At 41.0% G+C, this 26,414-nt stretch overlaps 1 protein-coding gene and 1 long non-coding RNA gene across 3 annotated transcripts in view; one reads left to right on the top strand and one right to left on the bottom strand.

Moving 5' to 3' along the window:
• Positions 1–26,414, top strand: part of PRR16 (proline rich 16) — a 241,397-nt gene that overhangs the window by 173,967 nt on the left and 41,016 nt on the right. The window lies entirely within an intron of this gene.
• LOC149524152 (uncharacterized) lies at positions 18,915–25,120 on the bottom strand. Its single transcript, XR_016349887.1, has 2 exons — positions 24,418–25,120; positions 18,915–21,619 (listed from the first exon to the last, which is right to left on the bottom strand). It is a non-coding gene; the product is annotated as an uncharacterized LOC149524152 (long non-coding RNA).

Raw genomic sequence — 26,414 nt, 5'->3', positions numbered from 1 at the left:
TAATGGATCTAATCCTGCACTCTTTACCTACAGAGTCCCATTGACCTTACTGTAGCTCAGAATCAGCCAGATTTTCCCACTGGGTAATGTGTTCTTGAGAAACAACATTGATTTGGAGGTGAGAAAGGATATCAGTTTGGCCCAGTGGGAGTATAGATAGCAAGGTTAAGACTTAGGCTTTATCATCATAATATTGTCAATGTATGGTGTATTTTGTAGATACTATTTGCTGGCATCAAGAAAAAAACTAAAATGACATGGTATTCTAAGGGAAGTATACACTCAGTTTTTCATTAAATGTTTTATGAATTGGTGACATATTGAGTCATTATTAGGTTGCAAATCAAAGCAGTTAATGCTTTAGTTATGCATAACTTAAGTACTATTATTTCATGTAAAAAATGGTAAACATGGTGTATGGCAAGTACCACCAGAGAGGCAACAGCCACCATTTTCAATCTTCAATTTATTTATGGTGCATTTTTCCATGCACAAGGATTGTTTTAGCTTTTTGTGTTGGCTAGTTAATTTACTCTACAATTACTTTACAATCTTTTTGATTGATTTAACATTACTAAATGGGGCTTGAAATAACCAAGTTCAGTTGAAAAAAATGTTCTGTCCATTTTATATTTTCAAAGGGACCCCCTGTCAGCCGAAATGGTCAGGGCAGTGTGTGCGTGTGTGTTACACCCAAGTCTTCAACTGCTGAGATGCAAAGTCTCGTTGCAGTAGGCAGCCTAGGAGGCTGGAGGGCGCCCCGAAAAATAGTTTAACGTCTGTGACTTTACTGCTAGGACCGGGGTCCCATCGCAGAGGGCAGCCAACAGGCTCTCAGATGCCCCGAGTTTATAGGAAGAGCTTATTACACCTCAGATTTTAGCTGCTAGGATACAGAAATCCCTTCGCAGCGGGCAGCCTGGGGAGGCTGAGAGGTGCCCCAACAGATCTGTCCCCTGGAAGTGACACGATCCAAAACACCAAGCTCTTCCTATACCTGTCCCTTTTGACCGGCTGAAGTTCTTTTGTTTGTGTTCGGTTTGGGTACAGCAGCATGGGTTCAAGTCAGAAGCTTGACATGCACTGGCTTATTTATAGGAGAAAGAAAGAGAAAAGAAATAAAGAAACTTGGTTCAGTATATATATATTTATAAGTGAATGAGGGCACCCCACTTATTCCCAAAGTTTATAGCTAAATCACCTTACCAAAGGCAGTTTACAATAGAAATGAAGCAGCTTGACTTAAGAAAACTATAATAAAGTAACTAAACTTACAACAGAGTGACAATTAAAGTGTACACATAAAGAAAACACATTGCAGGTACAATTCTCATCCCTGCATTCCAGACTTGGCATGGCCAGCGTCTTTCTCTCAATCCCTTGGGAAGAAGTAGGGCGAGGTTGGGCGTCCCACGGACCTCGGGAGACAATCAATACCTGTCAGCAGGTGTAGGTGATTGGAGCTCAAAGGGGGTGGGCTACTAAACCCCTCTTTATACCCCTTGGGTCACGTAGGCTTCTTCCTGGTCTTAAGTGGCCAATTAGGAAAAATGGCTTTGAATGCCAAGTTTCCCACAAAGGGTGCAAAGCATAATTCACACCTGGGAAAATGCAGACAATGGGCATCTCTGGTATGTGATGGGCGAAGATTCCTCTCCTAAGACAGTGCAGGCGTGTCAATTACTGATACTAGCCATCATGGCGACGGGAGGCCTCCCAGTCGTCAGCTAGCCCATTTACTGTCTGGTTTCTGTTTATGGTAGAGTCAGGGTCAGGCACCACACCTGCGTTCCCAGGGCATCAAAGGCTGACTGCCTTTCTCTTGCTCTCTGGTGGGGGGGAAAACAAGATGGGGTTCGTGTCTGGCTACACCCCCAAATAGTCACTGAACCTGAGCATGATAAAACAAATTTTTGTTGACTGGGTGTGATCCACTGTGGCTGTTGTGTGATAGGCGGAGGAGTCTGTAGTGAAGGGCACAACTTTACAGAAAACATCTGTACAAGTTGATTAATGATGGCAAAGATCAGGAAAATAACAATATTTATAGTAAACATATTTTTCTGAGTTTGCATAAAAGTTAACTTTGCTGACTGTTTCTGAGGGGACAGTTGAATATGTACCATTGACTCCTTTTTAATTCTTCAAAGTCTAATACAAATAGCAGTGCTAGCCCTTTGAAATCCGTGCATTCTAAGGCTTTGTCTGTGTTGAGATTTCTTAATGCACACAAAGAATTGGGTACCCAACTTAAATGGACTTTCAGTGGAAGTTTATTGCCAAACCTCCCCCCTTTCTGCCTTTGAGAATTTCCCCCTAAGAATTATTTTCATACAATATTTTCCTATCTTGGCTATCTCTGATATATCTCTGTCACTGTTAGTATTAACATAAAAAAATCAAATGGTCTGGTAGCACTTTATAGACTAACAGAACATGTAGATAGTATCATGAGCTTTCATGAGCACAGCCCACTTCTTCAGATGACCGGAGTTATGAGTTTAGGATGTGCAGACCCAAAATAAATAAGGGAGAAGGGGGAAGGAAAAAAAGTAAGGGTGTGGGAAACAAGGAGCAGAGGGTATGAAAATATCAAAGGGAAAAACAAGTAGACATAACTGGTAACCTATAAGACCTAAAGATTGGATAGTTAAAAGAAGCAGATAAGGATCATAGGATAGCAATTAGATAGGAAGAGTACTAACCCAAGAATCTACACAGACAAAGAGCTGTTGGCACCATAGCCTGACGGAAAAGGTGGGAGTGTTTTAACTACCATTTAATATAGACCTGCTGTGATTAGGATTAGACAATATAGTAGTTAAAACACCTTTGGCTGTGTCTACATTGGCACCCTTTTCCGGAAAAGGGATGCTAATGAGACAAGTCGGAATTGCAAATGCCGCGGGGGATTTAAATATCCCCCATGGTATTTGCATGAACATGGCTGCCGCTTTTTTCTGGCTCGGGGCTTCTCCAGAGAAAAGCACCTGTCTAGACGGGATCTTTCGGAAAATAAAGCCTTTTCCAGAAGATCCCTTATTCCTCTTAAATTCAGGAATAAGGGATCTTCCGGAAAAGGCTTTATTTTCCGAAAGATCCCATCTAGACTGGCGCTTTTATCCGGCAAAGCCCCGAGTCGGAAAAAAGCAGCCGCCATGTTCATGCAAATGCCGCGGGGGATATTTAAATCCCCCGCGGCATTTGCAATTCCGAAGTGTCTCATTAGCATCCCTTTTCCGGAAAAGGGTGCCAATGTAGACACAGCCCTATGGGGCTCCCTCTTGATGGTAGCAATGGTGAGACAAAGTCTGACAGAGACTTGATCCTTGAGTGCAAGCGCTTCTGTCATAGCTAGCTACTGCATGGCTACACAGATGGGAGATGTGCCTTGTGTTCTTTCACAAAAGATGAGCACATCATGTAGATAAAGGAGGGGAAAAAGTTGCAGGAACCGCTCTCCAGCCTCCCTTGTGCGCGCACACACTGGCCACAATGGAAGTTCTTGTACTTGGTGTTTAAGTATTTATACTGAGTGTTTGCAAAACCTTGTTCATGGCTTTTGAGTCAGAGGAGATACAGCATGCCACCCTTTCTTCCTGCATTGACGAGAAAAACATGGAGAAGAGGAGCTCTAATTTCACCCTTTTTAATGGTTTCCCATCTGTTTTCACTCCATGAGATCATTGGCAGGCAGTTTCACTCTTTCAGCACAACCTGTCCCAGTATTCCTGCTGGGATAATGCACCTTCCCTCCATCCTACATGGAGAGTTGTCTCTGGCAATACTACGCAGCAGCTGAGCGGTGTAATTTCCGTACACTAGGTCTGCTGCAGCTAGTGTGGCCGTGCTGCTCATTTTAGCACAGCAGTTTGGGCTAGCTGCTGAACTGTGTACCTGAAGACTTCAGATAGGGTTGTATTCAAGTGACTGGCTCAAGTTCCCAGCCTTGCTGTCACAGCCACACTGTGTTTTGTGCTCTAGCTTGGGCAGTGTAGACATGTCCTTATTAGCACACTCTAATCCTTAAAATGCTTTAAAGTATGAAGGGAGATTTATTTTGAGAGGGAAAATATATATACCGCACTTGGCATAATTCTGTCTCAACTATCGCTTCACCTTCATGCAGTGCGAAAGAGAACTTTTATCCTCTTCCCCCTTGCTCTGTGCCTCTTATATTTGGTTGATTGGCTGATTATTTGAATGTCAAATATTTGGTAATTTTCCTTTTGTCTCTATATGTATTTATCTTTTAACATCAATTTAACAAGGATTTCACAGTTTTTGTTAGCAGAGAATGCTTGCTGGACGTCAGCCTTCTTTCCAATTCTTCCAGTTCAGGTTAGTGAGTGGTTAGTTGACTTCATTTTTTATCACCAAATCTGTAATATAACTTCTTAATACTGATTTTTGTAATTCATTATGTTCTAATACAATAAAATGGAATGCATAATCAAAATACAACTTTGACAATGCTAATCAATAGAAGTGATTAAATAATTTGAAACAAATAATTTGACCAGTGAATTCAACCTCCTTGTTGTACTTAAATATCAGACTGATTTTTTCAAATAATTTTAGTTTTTCCCCACTTTTTTAAAGTCTGTGTGTTGATTGAACAGTTCTCTTGGAACATTTGCTGATTACCATTTAAGCTAATTGTGATTGGTTAATTAATTGTATGGGGCTGTTTTTGTTGTGGTGCATGAATATAAATGTCTATTTCAGCAAATACTTGAACATTTAACTTCTGAATACATCCTCCAAGAACATTTGCTAGTATTAGTAGAAAAACTTTTGCAGTATCTGCAAAGGTCTGCTGAACATGCCTAAAGTACATTATGTTCTTATTAACTTTCAGGTCTAAATAATCATAGATTTTAAGGCTGGCCAGGGACCAGGATGGGTCATTTTAGTCTGGCCTACTGCATAACACAGTTATAGAAATTCACTTGCACTGTAGCATAACTTTCAAAAAAACGCCAAACTTGTTTTAAATTATGAAAAAGATACCACATCTTTAGAAGCTTGCTCAATGATTGATTACTAAATTTTGTCAACATTTTTCTTATGGAATGCTATCACTTTGGAAACTGCTGAATTGACTGAATAAAAATGTTCAGCAGGAGCATGTCGATTGGCTCATCTTTTGTTTTTTGCTAGCTTGGCTTCCCACACCTGCCTAACTCTCCTCATGGTGCTATCTGACTTCCCAGGCCTCCAAATGCTTCCTTCTTCTGAGCAGGCCAGCCACCCAAGGAATTAGAGAGCTGTCTCCCTGAGTTACTGTCTCCTGGGCTGTCAGGTAGCACCAGGGAGGCAGCTTCCTTAGTAGATGGGCAGCCCAGGGAAAGAAAATAAAATCTATTTCGGTTCTATTAATATGGAATATCTCCGAATTTTTCTTGTGATTTTATTTTAAATCTCTTTGTCACAAATTTGCACTTAATTTTCTGTCCAAAAATTTAATTTGTCTGTGGAGATAGATCAGGAATTCCATTTTCTGCCAAGCAATGTCACTTACCTTCATTGTTAAAGAGCAGTGTAAGACATATATGTTCATATGGTACCCTGCATCTCTGAATTTCAAGGTGCTTTTGCTTAGCTCATAACACTTCAGGAGATTTTGTACCACATTATGAAGATAAGAAAAAAGGGATACAGTGCCCTAAGGGCATAGAGTGGGGCAGGGACAGAATACAGAATCCCAGAATCTGAAATCCTAGTCCCCTTTTCCAACCACTAAGATACTTATCTTTTAAAGCTAATATATTGGTGGGTTAATATTGAATATAAGATAAATCCTAACTAGCTTATGTTGATTTGGGTTTAGTTTGTTGAGGTGGTTTGTTTATTCTTGATTTCTTATTCTCTGCTTCTTGTAGTATTTGAGGCTTACGTCTGGTCCTGGAAAGTTTGTTTAAAATGTTTCCTCTCTCTAAAGATGTATTTTTAGACAGGTGTTTCTTTTATTAATTTATCCTTGACTTTCTAAACCCAGCAACTTGAGACCCTGTAAGTTACACTTTCAGGCCAGTAGAAATTGAGCAGAAGGGCAGAAAATCATTTTCTCAGTTTTTCCTAGTATTGACAACAGCTCTTTTGGCAGCGCAAGCATTGAGGATTTTGAAAATGTGCCATGTTTATTTTGAATTAGAATCCCTTTGCAACATGTGCAGTAACAAGTATTTTGGCACAGTGATGACATTTTAAATGTGTTTTTCCCCTGCTATTATGGTAAATTCATGTGTCATGTGAATGACCATGAGTGATTACTGTAGCGTAATTAACAGAATGCTAGATATAATAGCATCTGCACCCATGCAACTAAGACTGCAAAATCATGAGACTGATGAGAAATAATGGCAAATATTGTAGAATGGTCCTATAATTTACTGATAAAAGAACCAAAACTACAACATGTGACCAGAATAAGTTTGTTACTTCGGAAAGAAGAACTAATTGAAATAATACCTTACACCTAGATTTATAGCGTTTAAGGCCAAAAGGGACCATTCAATCACATAGGGACCTGGTTCAATAACATAAGCCATAGAACTTCCCCAAAATAATCCTGAGAGCAAAGCTTTTAGAACAATATCAATCTTGATGTTAAAATTTTCAGTATTGGAGAACCCAGGGTAAACTGTTCCAGTGGCTAATTGTGAGTCCTACATATTTCTTTAGCACTGCTTAGTCTTGTATTTGAGTGCCTGCACATGACTTGCCTTTGTCATTGCATTTTGTTTGATACGTGTTGCACTCATGCCTGTTTAATACCCTATTGTTGACTGTCCAGTTTCTTGGCTGTGCTTGGAGGCTGGATATGTATTAATCATATTTATTACCATAGTTCCCAGAGATCAACAAGCTTCAGACCCCATTTTTAAGCAAAGAATAGTGGCCAGTCCCTGCCTTAAAGACATTTGCAATCTAAGATGTATCTACACTTAGGGCTGGGGGTTGATTCACAGCTCAAGGAGACATACTCTTACTAGTCTCATTGAACTAAAATACAGTATAACTGCAGCAGTGTGACCGGCAGGATGGACTAAACACCAGGAGCACCTGGCTACAAGCTTGGATGGGTATTTACTCGGAGTATCTAGTCCTTCTTCTTGTTGCAGTGTCGTGACTATGTTATTTGTAATGAGCTAGCATGATGAGAGCTAATGCATGTTTGTCTTCTTGAGCTTGGAATTAGTGTTGAGCAAGTTTCCCTCTAAACTGCGCATCTGCATATCCCCACGGCTACTTAATTAGCCCTGCCCAGCCAGGCAGCTTTGTGCTGGTCAGGGCTGATTAAGCAGCTGTGGTGCTGTGCTACTGCACAGCTTATAGGGAGTCTTGGTGTGAGTGAAAAACACTGATCACACCAATTACTAATCTTAACTAGTTTGAAGCGTTGTTAAAAAAAAATTAGTCATGACATTACCACCTTCATCAAGTGTAATTTAACGGACAGTGTCATGGTCAATTACCCAGTCCTGGATCACAGGCTGTTGCTGTCATCATCAGAACCATGCTGATCCAATTTGGTATTATATCCTGCGTTGCTCCACCCTCCTTTGTTACACACACACATCCTTCATACCTTGTCTTGTAACATCATGCAATTGCAGATTATTAAAACTTATTAAAACTTATCTCATCTATAAACATTCTATTCCAAGTATATTTTCATACACAATAAGCAAAAATCCTTTTAACTGATACAGGTTTGTGTATTGTGCGAAAAATTCTAACTGGTACCTCCTTACCTTTTTAGAAAAATTAGGGATGTTAAGAAGCATGTAATTCGTTAATCATGTAGTTGACAAAATTGTTTTTGACTACATGATTCATCAATAAGGGTTAGCACTGCTACCTCTCAGTCCTGGCTTCTGTCAGGTCTGGCAACTACCCCTACTGTGGCTCTGCACTACAACCACTTTAAGAGCCAGTGCCTGGGCAGGCTGGCTCGATTCCAGCTTGCATCTTGTTCTGGCATCAATCCCCGCTGTGGTTCTGCACTACATAGCACTTTAAGAGCCGGCACACGGGAAGACTGGCTTAGTAAAGTTGATGCCAGGTCCTGGCGTGAGCCAAGACTGAAACAGCCTGACAGCCTGCCTACTAAAAAACTTACTTTCAGAGCCGAGGGGGGGAGGATTGCGTGTAGTCAATAGCATTATCCGATTATTGATCATTCATTTAGTCGACTATACTGTTATATCCCTAAGAAAAAATATTATCATCTTCCTCCTTACTTAATCATCTGGCTTTTTGTTGCTTTTCATTGCTTTGATTATTTTTCTGTCTGCTTCTTGTAGCCTGAGAATTACTGATTTGTTAACTCTGTTTATTTACTGTATTAGGGAAGTCTACATCAGGCTAATAAATCTGGTTGGTGTTGATCCAGACCAACAATCCACTGTAGATGAGAGACAAACCAACTAGCTGATTTTATTTATGGCCCTTGAAAACTGTCAATAAGATACATACTGAAAAGAGAATAAACTTCCTTTTATATTTTTCTTATAGCACTACTATATATATAATATCTACTTCTTTAACACTGTAACATTTCCCTGTCACAGTTCTTTATATGTCATCTTTGCAAGACTCCCCTCCCCTCTGCCTAGCTTGAAATGTGGATATAATTTAGATAGGTGTGACAGAGTGGGGAAGAGGTATTACGCTGTGAACAATGGGATAGCACCAAATATCAGTTGTCTGTTATTTTGGGAAAGATGGTATTTACTCGGATGTGGAAAACAGAAAGACAAGGAAAGGGGAGGGAGAGCATAGAGGACTTGTCAGGAAAGGGAGAGGAAGGGTGCAGCATGTGTGTAGTAAGGCTGTTGAGGACGCTAGATTTGGAGCAAATAGCCAATTAATATAGAGCACAGGATGTCCAGTCAAAAGTAGAAAATATTCTTAGGATATCAGCGGTCCCCGCTTAAGTTGCTTCTGCAGCTGCTGCATTGACGTTAGTCTTTGGCTAGCTCCCCCCCTTTAAGTTTCCTCTCACATGGTGGTGGGGAGGGAGTGTTGTCACATGAGGAATCTCTCCTAAAAACTTTAGTGACCAATTTCTAAGAAGTCACCTTATAGAGTGAAGGGCTTTCAGCACTTTGAAGGATTGAGGCTCTGCTTATTTATGACTGTATTTTATTAATGGGGTTGCATAGGGGATGGGACTGGGTAGGAGGCATGTGGAACTCCTATGTTGTTTTTACAGCTTCATTTAATAGTTTTTGCACTTTTATTATTAATGTCACCATAGGAAAACCTAAGATCACCAGGCAAATCCAATGAAAAGAGAAGTGCAACATAAAATAGGTAGCCTTGGAAAAAAGCAGTAGAGTTGATCTTGGGAGCAAATGATGATTATAGGGCAAATAGATATTCATTTTATGGAACATGACAGGTCACAGGGAATTGCGTTGAAATGTCATTTTAAATAGTTGAGATAGTGTTAACCGTCTAAACAGACAAGGCCAAATACACCCCTTCAGCCATTGGCTACAGTAGAGTTACATCAGGGATGAATTTGTCCCACTGCACTGATGTTAGGGCATGAAGCTTGTAAAGGGCATGCAAGAAGATGAACTGAAAACAGATGTCAGGAAGCATTTTTAGAAGCATACATTTGTGAAGTAGCTACTAGGCAAAGCAGTTGATGATAAAAATACAAGGGGACAGAGAGAGACCAAGAGGGAGAGAAAGCATGGTGCAAGAGTCAGTCAGGTAATTCTTGGATATGCTTCAGGAACTGGAGTATAGAAGGAAGAGAAAATATTTGTTAATGAATGCTTGTTCTGTAGCTCTGTGTATATTAGAAGGTCCATGCATGAGTCCTTAATACTGTGGAAGGGAAATGATTTCTATCAGCAATTGCTGCCTAAACAGTCAAGTCTCCTAAGTCCTCTTAACAGTGTGCAAGAATCATTTATTTCTAATTACACTGTGATTTGTGAAACTTGGGGTATGTCTACAGTACAGGACAAAGTCTAAGTATGATACGCAAGTTCAGCTATGTTAATTGCATAGCTAACTCAGCTTTTGGTGCTGCCTACGCTGCTGCTAGTTGAAGGAAGAACATTCTTCCTTCGACTCCCCTTACTCCTTGTGAAAGGAGGGATACCAGCATCAGCTGGAGTGCTCTTCTCACTTCAAATTAGCTGTCTTAACTAGACTGCTAATTCGAACCCTGCAAGTTCGACAGTGGAAGCTTCAATCTTCCTCTGTAGTGTGGACATACCATTAGTGATTTGCAAGATCTCTCTCCTTCCCTTTTGGGGGATTTATCTTGCTTTCTTATTTTTCTTTGTAAGAATAAGTAGAGCTGGTGAGAAAAATGAAAGTTTTCCCATAAGAAGTTTTGAACCAACAATCTTTGTTTGAAATTTTACAGAACAAAAAAATTTGATTTTCTTGCAGTAAATTTCAAATGGATAACTTTTCTTTGTAATGGAGAGTTGGACTTGAAATGTTAGGGAGTTTTGTTTGTTTTATTTTATGGGTTTTGTTTCTTATTTAGTAAGTGCTGATAATTGATACTTTCCTGTGAAAACTTTTGGTTCTGAAGAGACTGCATTGTTGGCAGCTGACTGGGACAAGAATGGTCTAGTCTAGTGGTCAGAGAGGGCCTCTAATAAAGAGCCAAAATCAATGCCATAGGTGATTCATGATAGCATGAGAGAGGTGCATTCTCCTCTCCCCGTGCTTCTGCCAAAACTGTAATCGTCATGCAGGCAGTCAGGGGGTATGGCTCATCTGGCAGCCTGCAGCAGACCAGCTGCATTGATGAGGCTGCATGGAGACTAACAATTTGCTAGGAAAACTTTCTACATAGAATCTTTGACCAGCTCTGACGGTAAGATTTCAGTCTTTTGTATTTGATTTGTGAGTGTGCAATGCCTTGGCTATTTCCACAGGCACAGGGAGGGGTAAGGAGGCTTTGAGCCAGCATAGAAACAAATCCTTAGTCCCTTTGAGGATTATGCCCTCCTCCTTTTTTTCATCCTCTCTTTGAGGGCACTCAGTCATGAGCTTGGGAAGGGTCTTTCTGTGGCTGGTTGACTTGACTGAAGGAGGCAGTGTAAACCAAGAAGAGGCCTTATTAATGTTTTTCATGCCCACGGGGAACCATTCTGTCTAGAAAGGTCACCCCTCCTCCTTTCCTTCTGATTAGAATAGGACTGAGTTTAGCAGCCTTGCTTTGGCATTATGCTGTTTTCTTTTGGGGAGCCAGAATACATTTCTTGGGTTACTTTCAGACTGGTCTGGGTAGTATAGGGGGTTTTTCACATCCCTCTTAGCACCCCAGGGTTCCAGTCATAGTTAATATTGGAAAGTTCAAGTTACTACATCTTGGCAGGTGTCTAGTGCAGCTAATCATTCAATATGGGATACAGTTTCCAGAACTGGAAATAGCTCGGGCAACGGTGTCTCTTAAAGAAGTTGGAGACTGGGGCTGGGGTGCTTGGTACAACAAGGAAACAATCCCTTCTTCCCTTCCACGTTACATGCACAAGGGAAGACAGTGTGATCCCCATTGTGGTGCTGGGTTCAGATTAAAGGTTTGGGGGGCATGGCGGGCTGATAACAGCCCTCCACAAGTAGTATGAATTATGATGGGAAGGAGGATGTGCAGTGGTGTATGATGTTAGATGTGAATCTGTGTGCAAGAGTGTGGCTGCACATATTGTTGATCCTTTTAAAATGTATTTCTGTGCTTAAGTAGAGAAGCGCTTTCAGCAGAATTAGACAGCATCTTTGGAAAATAGAAAAACACTCATCTTTTCCTTCCTTTACCCTAGAACATTGGAAACTAATTTCAGTGTCAGGGTTGAACTCAAAAAAATGTTTTGCATAAATGTCCCCTTCCCCCCTCCGTCTATAGCAATTCTGTCTGCAATAATGCTGAACTAACTTTTTGTAATTAAAAGAACACTTTTATTGTCAAATAATAACAAATCTCATTTTTATGAAGACACCACAACTAAATGTAGGGCTATCTTAGTATTAATACAAATGCTGTTGATAAAGTTGTGTTCGACTGTGACAAAAGGAACAGTATCTGAAAAAGAAGGGAATTTAAAATTATTTTCATTGGGAGAACAAAAGTACCTTTGTACAATTCACATTTTAAATATATCACATAATTAATGTTTTTCAAAGATGTGTCAGTGGAAATAAAGAACATGTTCTTTGAAATAATAAGAATCATTAAAGATGTCTGAGTCGAAGGCCTTTTGTATCTCCCACTTTCAATTATTGACTTAAAATCTTGAAGGAGCAATTTTAGATGGAGAGGATTTATGCAGTAAAAGAAGTAAATAAATAAAAGTGCTTGTTACTCACTGTAAATTGGAGTGTAGGATACAAACTGAAATAATAATTTAATAATTTCACCCTGATATGTGGATCAGGATTTAAGGGTAGAATTCATGCAATTATAACTTTTAATAAATTATCAAATTTAGCATGTACCAGTATAATCTCTTCTTTGGTGGTAGTTCACTTTGCCCGTCAAGTTGAATATTGATTAAAATATTTTTGGTAATGTATTCTCTATAAGGAGCTGAAACCTCAACACAATATATCTAGGTTGATTCTGGGTCTTTTCATTGATGTAATGTCCAGAATTGTGAAATTAACATTGTGAAATTAACCCTCAACTTTGTCAGCTGGTGAACGGTCTGTTTGGAAATATGCATATCATTACACATCCGAAATCACTGTAGACTTAGCCAGTTTCACAGCATTTTGGTAATTCTGGGTAGCAGATTCAAGTAGCGCATTATTTAAATTTTTTCCGTTCATAATACTACAGACCACTGCATTTTTGAGCAGTAAATCAAACCTAGTGTTAGTGACAGTGTTGGATTTAAATGTTTCATAAATATAAACATTCTGAGAGCAAAATCCTGATGCTTTTATTTTGTGCTTATGTAGCAGGATAGTGCCATAGGTACCAGGTGCTCTAGGCATGCATCATTTATGTCTGCTGTTTCCAGAAAGCCATTTAATTCTTAAAGTTCCCTATGGCCTTTGAATACCCAGAAAGATTTGAAGACTGCATTTTACAGGTTATTTCATCTAAATCAATGAATTATGCTCACAGTTTTTGTCTTTTACATTGGGAAGATAAAGGTTAAGGGAACTGATTACTACAAATAGTCTTTTTTATTAGTGTTTATCCAGTGGGAAGTTTGCCCCGTGTAATAACCTCACACTAACTAGTTTGTGGAAATAATCTTTTAAAATGTTGACCTAATTTCCAAAAGAAAGAAACTGGTTCAGTCTTCAAGTTCAGTCTTGATGCGCCACTGCCTGCTTTGTTTCATAGAACTGGAAGGGACTTCGAGAGGTCATCAAGTCCAGTCCCCTGCACTCACAGCAGGACCAAGCACCATCTAGATCACAGGTGGGCAAAATCTGACCTGCCAAGCATTTCTCTTCGGCCCGCCCAGCTGATTAGCCGAGCGTGCATACTTACAGCTGTGTTCAGCTGCCCTTCCCCACCTTACTCCATCTTGCAGTCAAGCTGCAACTAAGATTTTCCTGCTATCTGTGCAGGGGAGGTCGAGTGGAGGAGAAAAGGTACCAGTTATGTATATGTAGTGTAACCCACAGAGGGATTGCCGGGTTGGGGATTTTAAAGTTGACATTAAGAAAATGTAATGAAAATATTCAAAAAATGGCATTACTACTATTTCATAATTTAATGAATTGATTTCTGCAGGACTGAATTAGCTGTGTGGCAATAAGTAAAGGCCAAGTCTGAGGTAGGTTAATGGATCCAAGCTTTCATGTTCCTTTTGCAACATTTATTGCTTACTTCACTTACATGTGTAATAGGAGCTGCATTTAGTCCACCATAAACCAGACCTGAAAGACATGTTGATTTTTTCCCCACATAATTATCTTCAAATCCACATGAAAGTCCATGGGCCAGAATGATAGCATTTTACATTCACTCTGCCTAGCTGTAAATAACTTCACAAGATGCAAGGCAAAGGGAGAATCAGACCTTGTTACTTTTTACTTACACAGAGGTTAATGATTGTTGTTCATCACATTGATCCACCAAAGCATAATTTTCATGGAAAACTTTGCAATAAATTTCAACCAGTTACAGTGAAGAATTTATTAGTCTTTTTATATGATAGCTCAGGAAGACTTGCATTCCTTTGCTGATGGGGCCAAATTCACCACTAGGCTTCATCACTGAAGTTAATGGACTTGTAGCCGTTTATAGTAATAATGTATTTGGCCATGGAAACAATCAGACTTTTTCATAAATTATCTGCTCGGCCCTTCTGTTGTTATACAATTGAGTAACCATTATTTCTCTCAAATTAGCTATAACTTCTTTCACATCTAGCAGTAGCCTCCCTACTATTTTACTGAACTAGTTAGAAGAGCATTCGTTTTTTTGAATAGTTGTCCTTTTATTCCCATTGTTTGCAATGTACTTTTGAATATAATACAAATATCTCTTCTCTAACACTTCTATATTGAATAAACCTAATGCAATATCCTACTGCAAGACAAAATTCTCGATCCAGCAGGAAACAGAATAGCTCTGCATTTCTAGGCCTATGCAGAAGATGAATGACAGAAGCTTGATATGTATATGTGAAAAGAAAAGATCAGACTAGGTCTTTCTCACTGCTTATCCCCAAGGAAAATAAAAAAGTTAAATTGATTCATTCCATCCTTGCGTATGTTTACCTAATTTGTGCCCTTATGCATAGGGATAGATCTGCTGCAGTATGAGGCACTTAAATCTCACTGGGATTTATTCTTCACATTTGCAATTTCTTTGTTGTTACTTCTTTGACATGTTTATCAACCTATAAAAAGGAACAGTAAAAAAGTACTGTATGTATGAAACTAGTTTGTACTCCAGACCAGTAGATATTCCTTGACTTGCATTTTTACTTGATGATCTTCCCCAATTATCACAGATTAAATTAACATATCTTCACAGCAGTAGTCTTGGTATGAAATTCCATTTTTTAAACATTAAAACCATTGCTCTTAAGCAATACAAGCCTCCAAAAATATGGTATTGTGAAAGAAAAAAAATATTCACTCCACTCTGTCTTCACTGGAAAACAGTGTAACCAACCTGAAGTCTTCAATGGAAGTGTGCAATTTGTTATTATTTACAGTGATTAAATGTATATTGGTGCTTTCACCAAAAGGACTCAGATTAGATAATGAATGGCCCCTTCATTTAAAAAAAAATTAAAAGCCTGCATTGAGCAGGGCAAATATTGGAGACCAATTTCTGCTAATACTCATTTGAATATTTGTTAAATTTGCACTGACCTTGTGTATCATCTGACTTCCCCCCAAAAAAATATTAGCCAAATTAATCTGTGAATTAATTTTACTAAAGTATTATTATTTATTTAATCTGTACAGAACCCAAATACCAGTGAAGTGCTTTGTAGCACTCTTATTCTTAGGTAGTAGTTTTCAAACTTTTTTTTCTGGTGACCCAGTTGAAGAAAATCATTGATGCTCATAGCCCAATGGAGCTGAGGATGAGGGGTTTGGAGAGTGGGAGCTGGGAGTGGGCAGAGGCAGAGGGTTGAAATGTAGGATTGCCAGATGGTTTCAACAAAAATACCGGACACACTTGACATTATATCACAATCTACATTACATCTGATTTAGAAAATACCTAACATTTATATTTTCTCATTTATATTTTCTCAATTTGTTTCCCGAACAGAAAGCTCAAATACTGGACTGTCTGGTTCAAAACTGGACACCTGGCAACCCTATTGAAGTGGCAGGAGTGAGGGTTGTGGAATAGGGCTGGGAATGAGGGGTTCAAGACGTGGAAGCTAGAGCATGGGATTAAGGTGCAGGAGGGTTCAGGGATGAGTGGTTCAGGGTGCAGGAGGGAAGCTCTGGGCTTGGGGGGCTCAGGCTGGGGCAGCGGATTTGGGTGTGGGCTTACTTCTGGCAGCTGCCAGTCAGCAGCACAGCAAGGGGGCTAATGCTAGCTTCCTGCCTCTCCTGGCATCGCAGACCATGCTGCACCCCAGACTCCTCGGTGGAAGTGCACAAGCAGCTCCATGTGGTTCTCGCACACAAGCACCACCACCTCAGCAACCATTGAGCAGTTCCTGTCCAATGGAAGTGCAAAGCTGGTGATTGAGGCAGGGAAGCATGCAGAGCCCTGTGGTCCCACCGCCTAGGAGCTAGACCTGTTGCTGTCACTTCTGGGGTGCAGCGCGGTTTCAAAACCTGTTGGGACTAGCCCACTGGTTTTCAAAGAGCAGGTCATGAACTAGCATTAGCCTGGCAGCGCTGCTGATGGGACTTGTAATAGCCCAGTCGGCAGTGCTGACAGGAGCCACCAGGGTACCTGGGAGGCTAAGCAAGGTGACCCAGTGTCTTACCTTATGACCCACTGTTCTAAGGCATAGTTGCCGTCCTGAAGAATTTATATAATCCAGTTTTACAGATGGTATGAAGAAAAAGAACAATTGATAGAGCAGATTGAATTAAAAAAGTAGTTATGTAAAAATGGTCTTTTACTGAACATTTTTCTGTCTTGGAATCCTGTTAAGTTTTTAATTCTTTGACATATTTGATCAAAAATTTTACTTAAAACTTTCTCTGAATGATTATTAACATTTTCCTTTTACTTAAAAATAGTTCAAGTGCTTGTTCATGTCAATTCCATTCAAGACATGTGCGCTCCCACATGCACAATTGTCAGAGATTTTTGCCTTAGTGGTATTTGTAGGGTCAGCTGTGATGTCCCTTTTAATACCGTGCTCATAAGCTGGTATATTGGGTACCCCCAGTCCTATGCCATCTGACTTCTTTTCCATAATGGCTGGTCAGAGTGCCTTGTGTGACACTGCAAAAGTGTTAGTGGTTTTTACAGCCCATTGTCTATCTTCTTTGTATATAATTTGTTGATACATAGTTAGCCATTAAGTAAAGTGCTAGGTTAGCTTAGTAGTTAAAGTTCAGAGCATGGCATGCCCTTTCTCCTGGCTTCCAACTATGCTGGTCATGCAACAGGCCAGTGCCTATTAAGAATCCTCACAACAGCTGTTTGATGTTCTTGGGAGAGTCCCATAGAGAAAGAACAAGTGCAGAATCTGCAAAAACGTTCACCTTAGACCCTCAAGGGAGCATGGTATCTACCTGAGGGCCCTCTTCCTTGGCCTGTGCTTCATCATGCATTGGATCTCTCCCATTTGGAGCCCATGCCAAGAACCTCAGTATTAAGGACGTTACATTTTGATTAATCAGTTAATCAAGTAGTGGATGAAATTTCCATCAACTACTCGGTTATGCAATGGGGGAGGACACTCGTTGTCCCACTGCGCCTCTGCTTTTTCAATGTAGTAAAAGTTGCCCACGGCTCCTACTACATTTAAAAGGCAGAGGCTCAGTGGGGACTCAAGCAGACCCCACTCGCGCTGGGTCCCAACTGCTGTGCCTCTGTCTCCCCTAGTCCCGCCATGGAGATAGTGCTGGGGAAAGCCAGCTTTTAAGCTAGCTACCCCCAGCACCGGCTCTGGATACAGAGGCAGCAAGGAGTGGGAGAGAACAACTAGTCAAGTAGTGCTCTGACTACCCAATAAGCCTAAATTTGTCAGATAGTCAACTAGTTGCTTACATCCCTACTAAGTATCAGTGCAGCATGCACTGCCGGCATCATTCCCCCCTCACTGGTGCCTAAGAAGTGGCAAAAGAAGATCCGACCCTCCCAGCACCAGAGGGAAAAGGGGCTTCAGGCAAAGGACCTATGTTAGGGCCATGTGTCCTCCCCAGAGATTCATGGGGTTGCCTGTCAGTCATGCCTGAGCTCTGAAAGTTTGCATTCCCAAACAATATTTAACAGATCATAATCTCAAAGCGTTCAGGGGATAAAGTCTGCCACAAATCCTTCAAAACATGACAGAAAGTACCAAGCGGAGATAAATACTCAGGTCTGGATCATTGCTACTTGCTTTGCGAGTTTATTTTCTATTTCAGAGCTTGATGTTGGCTCACTTCAATTCTTACACATCACCTGCTCTGCACAACTTGAAAGCATTGCTTGAGAAGAAGTCAGATTTTTTTCTTGTGAAAAGTTATGACAGTTAGTAAGAGCTGTGAGATCCATACATGATAGGAGACAGAATGCAGTGCTTAGGGAGTGTAATCCAGTGATAACAAGTGTGAGGGAGTCAGAACTCCTGGGTCCTCTTTTCAACTCTGCAACTGATTGTTGTAGTGCCTTGAGTAAGTCATGTAACTTTTTCTGTGCAAGTCAAAATATCTGTAAAAGGAGCATAGTAATTACATATTGCACAGAGCTGGTATAAGAATTAATTTATTTTATCTAAAGTGCTTTGAATAGTACAGAGAAGAAAAATATTAGTTTTCTTGTATTTGTCTCACATTTCTTATTACAAATCAGATTTTAAAAAATTACAAAAGCTACATGAGCATAAACCATTTTAGTCCCAGAGGACTATATACTATACTATAGGCTATATAAATTATGTGATAATATTCAAAATGTAATCCAATGAATACCATATTATTACTGGGCTGTGTTTCTAAGTGATAGTCCTGCATGGATGAGCTTGTTATACGTTGGTGTTGTATTGTTTGACTGAACTTGTTTCATCAAACAAAACTATAATTTGTTCTAGTAGCCTGAGGAGGCAAGAGCCAGGTCTGAGACATTAACTGAAAGAGAAAGTGAGAGAGAGCAGCAACAGGCAAACAACAGGTAGGCCTACTGTACCTATTTTAAGGGGGAAAGCAGAAGATATTAAAAGGAAAAACTACAATTATGGCAATTTAAACTGATGTTGTTGCATAAATTGCAAGGTTCGTCCCCTGGAGGCCAGTCTAATTTGCCCACAGAAGAGAGTCACACTTTCAGGCTGGGTCCAACTCCATTTTATTGTTTGCAAGCAATGGTCAGCCAAGGAGCTATTGCTCAAAGCAAAGCTGACCCTGGGCGTTGGCTAAGCATCCTTTTTTATATTTTCTTTAACTTTCTTATCCAACTTGGCACGTCTTGATTTGTTACCTTAGCTTCGTGTTGCAGCGTTATTGGTTAGCATATTTCAACTCTATTCCACTCAGTAACAACCACCAGTACAGCTTACTTAAGTAATAGCAATTAGCAAATTTCCCTAACTCAAGTAATACGTGTAATCCAGTCCTTGAGAAATGGGTCTAAACAGCTAGTTCCCCTTTTTACTACAGCTTCTAAAACATGCGCAATTAGATATGTGCTGTTTCAAGCTTAAGTAATGGAAGGGGGAAGAAGCACACATAGTTTTTACTATATTTTACTACAATTCCCTCCTCAAGATGCTTTCTTCGAATTATACTTAATCTGTTTCAGCCATTGCTAGATTCTGGTAATGTACATTTCACGTTTTACAACTGACTGCACAGTCCGCTGTACAAGAGCTATAAGACATGGTGCTAGACAAGGCAATAAGCATAACATTATTATAACAAAACAGAACAGGAATGTGTACCAACATAGCACAATAAGATTCGTGTTCATGTTCTTCTTACTAATTTTCAGTTTTAGTCTTTTTGTAGTCAGAAATCTTTGGGCTTTGGCGGTGTCCTAGAAGCTGAGTTTTCCTCTTTTTCTTTGCATGCAGGGGAGAGGTTACTAGCACATCACCCTGTAATATTTTATTTTGGTTCTTCTGGTATCCAAAAGGTGGGAAAGCAGGACCAGGAGAGAGAGGCTTATCAGCAGTCGGGGTAGGATCATTTTGAGATGGAAAGATCTTTTTGCAGTGAGAAGCCTTGGCCAACAGTCAGTTCTTGGTACTTCACAGCGGAGTTGGTGGTTAGCAAAACTTGGTAAAGGTCTTTCTAGAGTGGTCTTTCTCTGATGGACATAAGAGTATTCTCTGAGCCAAAAGCCAGCTAGCTCTTTTAGAACCAAGGTTATTTCCTAGGAATAAAGCAAACCGTAAAAACAATCCCACGCGGTTGCTTTATACTGGCCTTATCAAAGTGAGGCCTTTTTGGCATGTGGTTGCCAGGGGAACCAGGGTCGCAGTTACTGCTGTAGCATACGCTTCTCAGGCTGATTTAATGATTTGAGTTTGTCAGTCCTTAGCAAGATACCATGGACTGCCTCAGTTTACTCCTATAGTTCTTTTCTCTTGACTTTGGGGTTCTTCTTAATCTACTAGGTTAAATACAACAATTTAAGGGGTTTTAATTTACTCTGGAAGTGCCGGTACAGCACCAACATTATTATAAATGTTAAAATCAAAACTCCTCACATAATTTGGCAAACACTATTCAAATCCATCCTCAAGATATTTCGTTGCCTTACTGGCGCTGCCCATGATTATAGGTTTGACCTCTACTGCCTGGTTGAGTGCTGCAGAGATAGGTGTTTGGCATGGTCCACGGTGTTTCCCCATCTGTGCGTACCTCAGACGGCCAGCCCCGATATATCTTTGGGCATTGGCCACCAACTTCTTGATCTTTGCCTGCAGGGCCAGTAAACCCTCCTCTGGTACTTACTTCCGCCGTGCCACTCAGCATCTCATGTGAGGTTATCTCCACTACCGAAGTGCGATAGAGCCACATTCTATTGACGGTCAGGCCGCTTGATGAGGGACTGTTATGCACACAGACGGATATATAGAGGGGCAGGATGGAGTGATCAGTCTGGGTAGTCAAACACCAGTAGGTACCGTTCATTTGGACCAGCTCGATGTTCATTTGTTTCTCTGAGACAACCACATCAAGCCTAGGCAGATTCGTCATGATGTTAAATGGGCAGATACATAAAATTTCCTTATCAAAGTGGGTGCAACAATCCCTGGGTATAGGGAGGCTCCCACACCTTTAGAATAAACAATGCTTCTTATTTTAGCTATATGCCCCTGCTTTGGTACAGGCAGGGAGGTTATTATTCTGATCTGATCTGAGTGAGGAATCCCCAGAGAGGCCAAAAACAAATGGTTGTACTATACCCTATCCAGGTGGGCCTTTGGGTCCTCATGGATTCTTTCTTTCCCCACTCCCATGGGTAGGCACAGGGGAGATAATCTCCAGTCCAAACATCAGGTTAGGTCTAGTGAAGTAGACACAGAGCTGGACAGATCCTTCAAACTATTTAGGATCAATTGATTAGCTTGGCTGGTGTGTAGGCCTTCACGGGCACTGGATATTACTGCATTTACAAGCCTGGATTCTCATACAATTTCTGGGCTGTGACATAAGTGTTGCTGACAGAGTTTCCAGGCTCAAACCAATCTGTGATGGTATCTGCTAAGCCTTGTCATTGCCTATTCAGGCATTTGCCAATTTGATTAGCCAGTCTAGCACACAGCTGGTCTGTACCAGTGTGGAACATCATCAAGGTAAAGATCAGTGACAGTTGTCCTGGTTCTGGGACAGGGGCCTGTTCAGGGCATGATGCACAATTGGGAGGCTCTATTTTGTCCTTAAAGTCCTGGTTGATGATATCTAAATGAGGGCAAGTTAGCAATGGCCATTAAAGCAAAATCAGTCTGGTGGGAAGGAGCTAGTCCTGTCTCCCATCCTTCTGTTCACGTGATGCACTCCTTGCTTCTTTCCAGTTCTTTTTGTTCACCTGTGGAGACATTGTTAACATTCTCCTAGCCTAAACAATTTTCTACTCACAACATTTGCAATACGTATTACAATTAAGACACACAAAACAAACTTGGACAGAACACAAACTCATTATGTCATGACACAAAACCATGGTATTTTGTTGTTGTTGTTTTTCTTCAACTGGCACCAGCGCTTTCTGATGATCTGAAAGACAAGAAAACATTTCTCCCCCCCATCGGGGTGGCCTATTATAACTTAAAATACTGCCTAAGATCTGTTAGGGGAACCGGTTACAGCTAGTTCCTTACCATTTTCATGTACGAGTGAGCTGCAACTTTCTGAGAACAAAAGCGCTTCATCGGTACTCGTGACCTTCCACTCCCTTGAATTACCTTAGAGTTGCTAGCCCTCTCCAACAGTGGCATGGCTCAGTTTCCCTCTTGTATTGCAGACCGGGCTTTTTTTTTTTTTATCTTATGATCTGTCTTGATCCTGCTAAATGACTTTTCTTAATTACACAGATTTGTCTAGCATTAATTTGGTAAGGAGAGTGGGCTTTCCAATTAGCCCCCACACCTCCTAATTCTTTTCAGTATAAGGTTTTTATAACGTCCAGGCTGCAGCAGTTGATCTATGCTGCTGACTCTGGGGTGGATCACTTGCTCATGCTCTGTAAGGAGATTTATGTTGCAGAATGTGTCTCCTTGTTAGGGCAGATTTAGTTTTTAGTGATTACATCTTCACATTCAATTTCTACTGGTTGACATTTGGGTGGCTTTTAAGTTACCTTCCCCCACGCCCTCGAACTAATTATAACGGCGTGTGAGGGAAAGGTTTTATCTTTTTTTTTTTTTTTTCCCTCTGGACGGCCCCTACTCATGTGTTGTGAAACATCCTTGAGTTGCCTGCGATTCCAGCCAGAGAGGCTGTCGTTATCTATTTGCTAAGAAGGGCTTGAGAATTTCCTGAAGTTGCTTGGATTTGATCCTTGCTCAAAGCTCGCACTCTCTTTTTAATCTCATAGCCTAAGAAGGTGACCTTTGGTTGGGGCTTTTTCTTGTGAGACTTTATATCTCCTTTTTTCCTAGGGCATCCAACAGGGACTCCATTGCCCTTTTCTAGTTTTCTAAGTCTTTCTGCAATGTGATCTCAAAGACATGGGGGAGCTGATACAAAACCCTGGGGCAACACAGTCCACAACAACTGAGTTTTGTCATGGGTATGTGGGTCCTCCCACTCAAAGGCAAATAGTTTCTAACTGTCTTTATGCAAAAGGATAGAGAAGAAAGCATCTTTTAAATCTAACACTGAGAACACCTTTGCATCTGCCAGAACTTGTGTTACAATGGTGTGTGGATTTGGGACCATAGGGTGATCCACAAGAACCTTCTTATTTACAGCCTTCAGGTCCCGCACTAATCTATACGAGGTGCCATCTGCTTTGCGTACTCCTAAAACCGGGGTGTTAAAGGGGGAAGAGCCCTGTTTCACCGGCAGCTGCACTACAATCCGATCACCACGGAAGAAAATTTCAGCCTGCAGCTTAGTTAGCATATCTCGCCCTAGTTAGGCAACTGGGCATGCAGATGAAACAACAAAGGCATGCTCCAGCATATTATCTCTAATCTTCGTGAGGAGGGGTTTACATACAGGTAGCTTGCTTCGCCTTCTTCCTTCCCCTCCTCATGTTGCTCCACAATGGGAGTTTTTCTACGCCTGCCTTGAGTCAGATCAACTTCACTACTAGAATCATTTAAAAACTTGGGGCACGCTCTCTTGCCTCCCGTGGCCTTAGTTTTTGCTATCATAACTCCACAAGCTCCTATACTACACTTCAGCAGCCACGCAGGTCGCCTCTGCATGTGATTCAACCAACAATTAATATTTGGGAACTAATCTCAGTGCCTATCTCGAGTAACAATACTATGCACAGAGGCAACTAGATTTACATTAAAAGACTCTGTATCTAGCCAGCCTATCCCAAAGATTGGCCACTCTAGCTGACAGAACTTGATTAAATAATCCTTTGTCATTTTAATCCCAAAATCACCCTTAAATTTACTGAAATTGCGCAACATGCATCCCAATGGGGTTACGGAGTTTTCTACCCGGGAGCGACCTGGACTCATGTCTATATATTTATTACACACACACACACACACATACACACACAGAGTCAACACGCTTTTACCACGGCTCCGTATGTCGATAGAATGACACCACACCAGCTTTTAGCGTCCGAACTCAGAGAGGGTCCAGCGCTTGGCTGCCTCACTAGAGACACCGGTGTGCCCTTGTGGAACCGTGACACTTAAGACAGGTCTATTAAACAGCAACGAATATAGACAGACAGGGGGCTTAGAGACTCGCTGGGTCACGAGGTTTGGCTGACCCCCCTTGCAATCAAGAAATCCTGGTCATCAGGTTTCCCCTTGCAGGATTCTTGGGGCGGCTGGAGTCAGCTTAAGTCTCAGACCTGGTCAGCGACAGTCATTCTTACACACAAACTTTTAGTTTCACAATTTAGGTTTCTAACAAATCATTAATATCAAGAACAGAAGTACTCCTACTAAAAACAAAAGCAGTCCCCTGGGGTTTTTCTAACTCCTCATAATTTCCCCACGCAACCCACGGGTTCGTGGTGTTCCTTCTGGGGCTTACAGAGGTTTTTACCATTCGGGTGCGACCCGCCTACCCTATACCGTGTTTTCCTACCGGATATACCGTGTTTCTTCAAAGTTCCCACCGTCCCCGAAGGACAGTCCTTGAATTACCAACACTACCCAAAACACAGGGAATTTTCGGTATACTCACTCCGTCTCCGCCCCGGCGCCTTCTCTTCGGACCTCACAGCCTAGTTGACTCGTTCAATAGAGACTCCTTTAACTTTCCGGATGTCCCGACTCACGCTTTCGGTGCCGTGACGGACTCAAACAGTCCGGTGCGCACTTCACGGTCACCTACGGCGAATCTTGTCGTCCGACTCCGGAGTAGTCCAAGGGGAGTCCCATCTGGGGTGCCAATTTGTTGCATAAATTGCAAGGTTCGTCCCCTGGAGGCCAGTCTAATTTGCCCACAGAAGAGAGTCACACTTTCAGGCTGGGTCCAACTCCATTTTATTGTTTGCAAGCAATGGTCAGCCAAGGAGCTATTGCTCAAAGCAAAGCTGACCCTGGGCGTTGGCTAAGCATCCTTTTTTATATTTTCTTTAACTTTCTTATCCAACTTGGCACGTCTTGATTTGTTACCTTAGCTTCGTGTTGCAGCGTTATTGGTTAGCATATTTCAACTCTATTCCACTCAGTAACAACCACCAGTACAGCTTACTTAAGTAATAGCAATTAGCAAATTTCCCTAACTCAAGTAATACGTGTAATCCAGTCCTTGAGAAATGGGTCTAAACAGCTAGTTCCCCTTTTTACTACAGCTTCTAAAACATGCGCAATTAGATATGTGCTGTTTCAAGCTTAAGTAATGGAAGGGGGAAGAAGCACACATAGTTTTTACTATATTTTACTACAATGTCATAAACAATTCACCATGATTCCATGTTCATAATTCCATTGATGAGCAACACAAACATTTTAACATATGCAAACAGTGATGAAACACATTTCACAGCATGACAAAAACTAAAAACATTTGCAGTTAACAATCACTGCAGTTATACATGGACCTGTTTCCTGTGTGCTGCAGCAGAACTGATTGCTAAAGTCCATGAAAAGGGAAAATAAAAAACCCTGTCCTCTTTGTACTCTGAGAATTATATCACTTACACAGAATAAGGAATTGTACAGGGATTGTAATGGATTTGCTAGAATTTCTTCTGAGTTCAGTAAGAGGTGGGATGCCCTGAGCCTTAGGGGCCAGATCCAGGCAAGCCACCCTGGTGCCTGAGGTTCCCCACCCCTGCAATAAGGAATGGAAGCGGGAGTCTACAATGTTAATAGAACCAATCTGAACTAATATTTGCTGCTGTAAGAATATCTACTGTTTGTGTAAGAGGTAGCCCGTCTGTCCCTGCAGGCTACACATTTATACTTTCTATAGTTGGTTGAGTTTTTCCTCACTACTGCATACATTCTTAATTTGCTGTTCTGTAAACAAAAATGGAAAACTATATTGCAGTGTATTTTGCAAAATGTGCTTTACTGTGGCATTTGTACCATGTCACTGTGATTAGCAGTATGTGCAGAAACCATAACCAGCATGATTTTCTTTGGCTTTAATTAATTAGAAAATCGGAGTGTATTAAAGTTTAATGTTATCTGTCATTTGCTTATTTCCTAGAGTTATTAAAGCATAGGATTGGTTCCGCATAATCATGACTTCCTTCCTTTTCCCTAGAAACAGCTTTAACTTGTAATCTGTAGCAGAATAAAAGCAGCTCCCCAGTACATCCTGTACATCTTGTCACTAGAGTGGTTGAAAATTTTCCAGCAAAACAGTTTCATCAGAAAATGCTGATCTGCAAAACCCAAAATGTTTAACTCAGGTTTAACAAATATTCATCCCATCATAGGCAATTTCAATGGCACCTTGCCTGGAGTGCTGCTGGGGAGAGCTCTTCTGTGCAGACTGCCCCAGGGCTAGGAAGTTGGGGTTCCAAAGCTTCCAGGCTCACCTGCTCTACCCAGAGTTCAGCTTCCATATCTGCAGCAAGCACCCTTACAGCCCTCATAACTCTGGCTCGAGTCAGATTCTCAGGGCTTCCAGGTCCCTGCCATGGAGCTGGATGCCTGGGAGACTCATCTTTAACTTGGGTCTCAGGGTCTAGACTTTCAACTCCACACAAAAAAATCTGATGAGAA

Source organism: Pelodiscus sinensis, chromosome 6, assembly GCF_052426305.1.
Source record: "Pelodiscus sinensis isolate ZL-2025 chromosome 6, ASM5242630v1, whole genome shotgun sequence".
In the NCBI taxonomy this organism is placed as follows: domain Eukaryota; kingdom Metazoa; phylum Chordata; order Testudines; family Trionychidae; genus Pelodiscus; species Pelodiscus sinensis.
The sequence above is the reverse complement of the archived record's forward strand: the minus strand, read 5'-3'. Positions and strand labels throughout refer to the sequence as shown.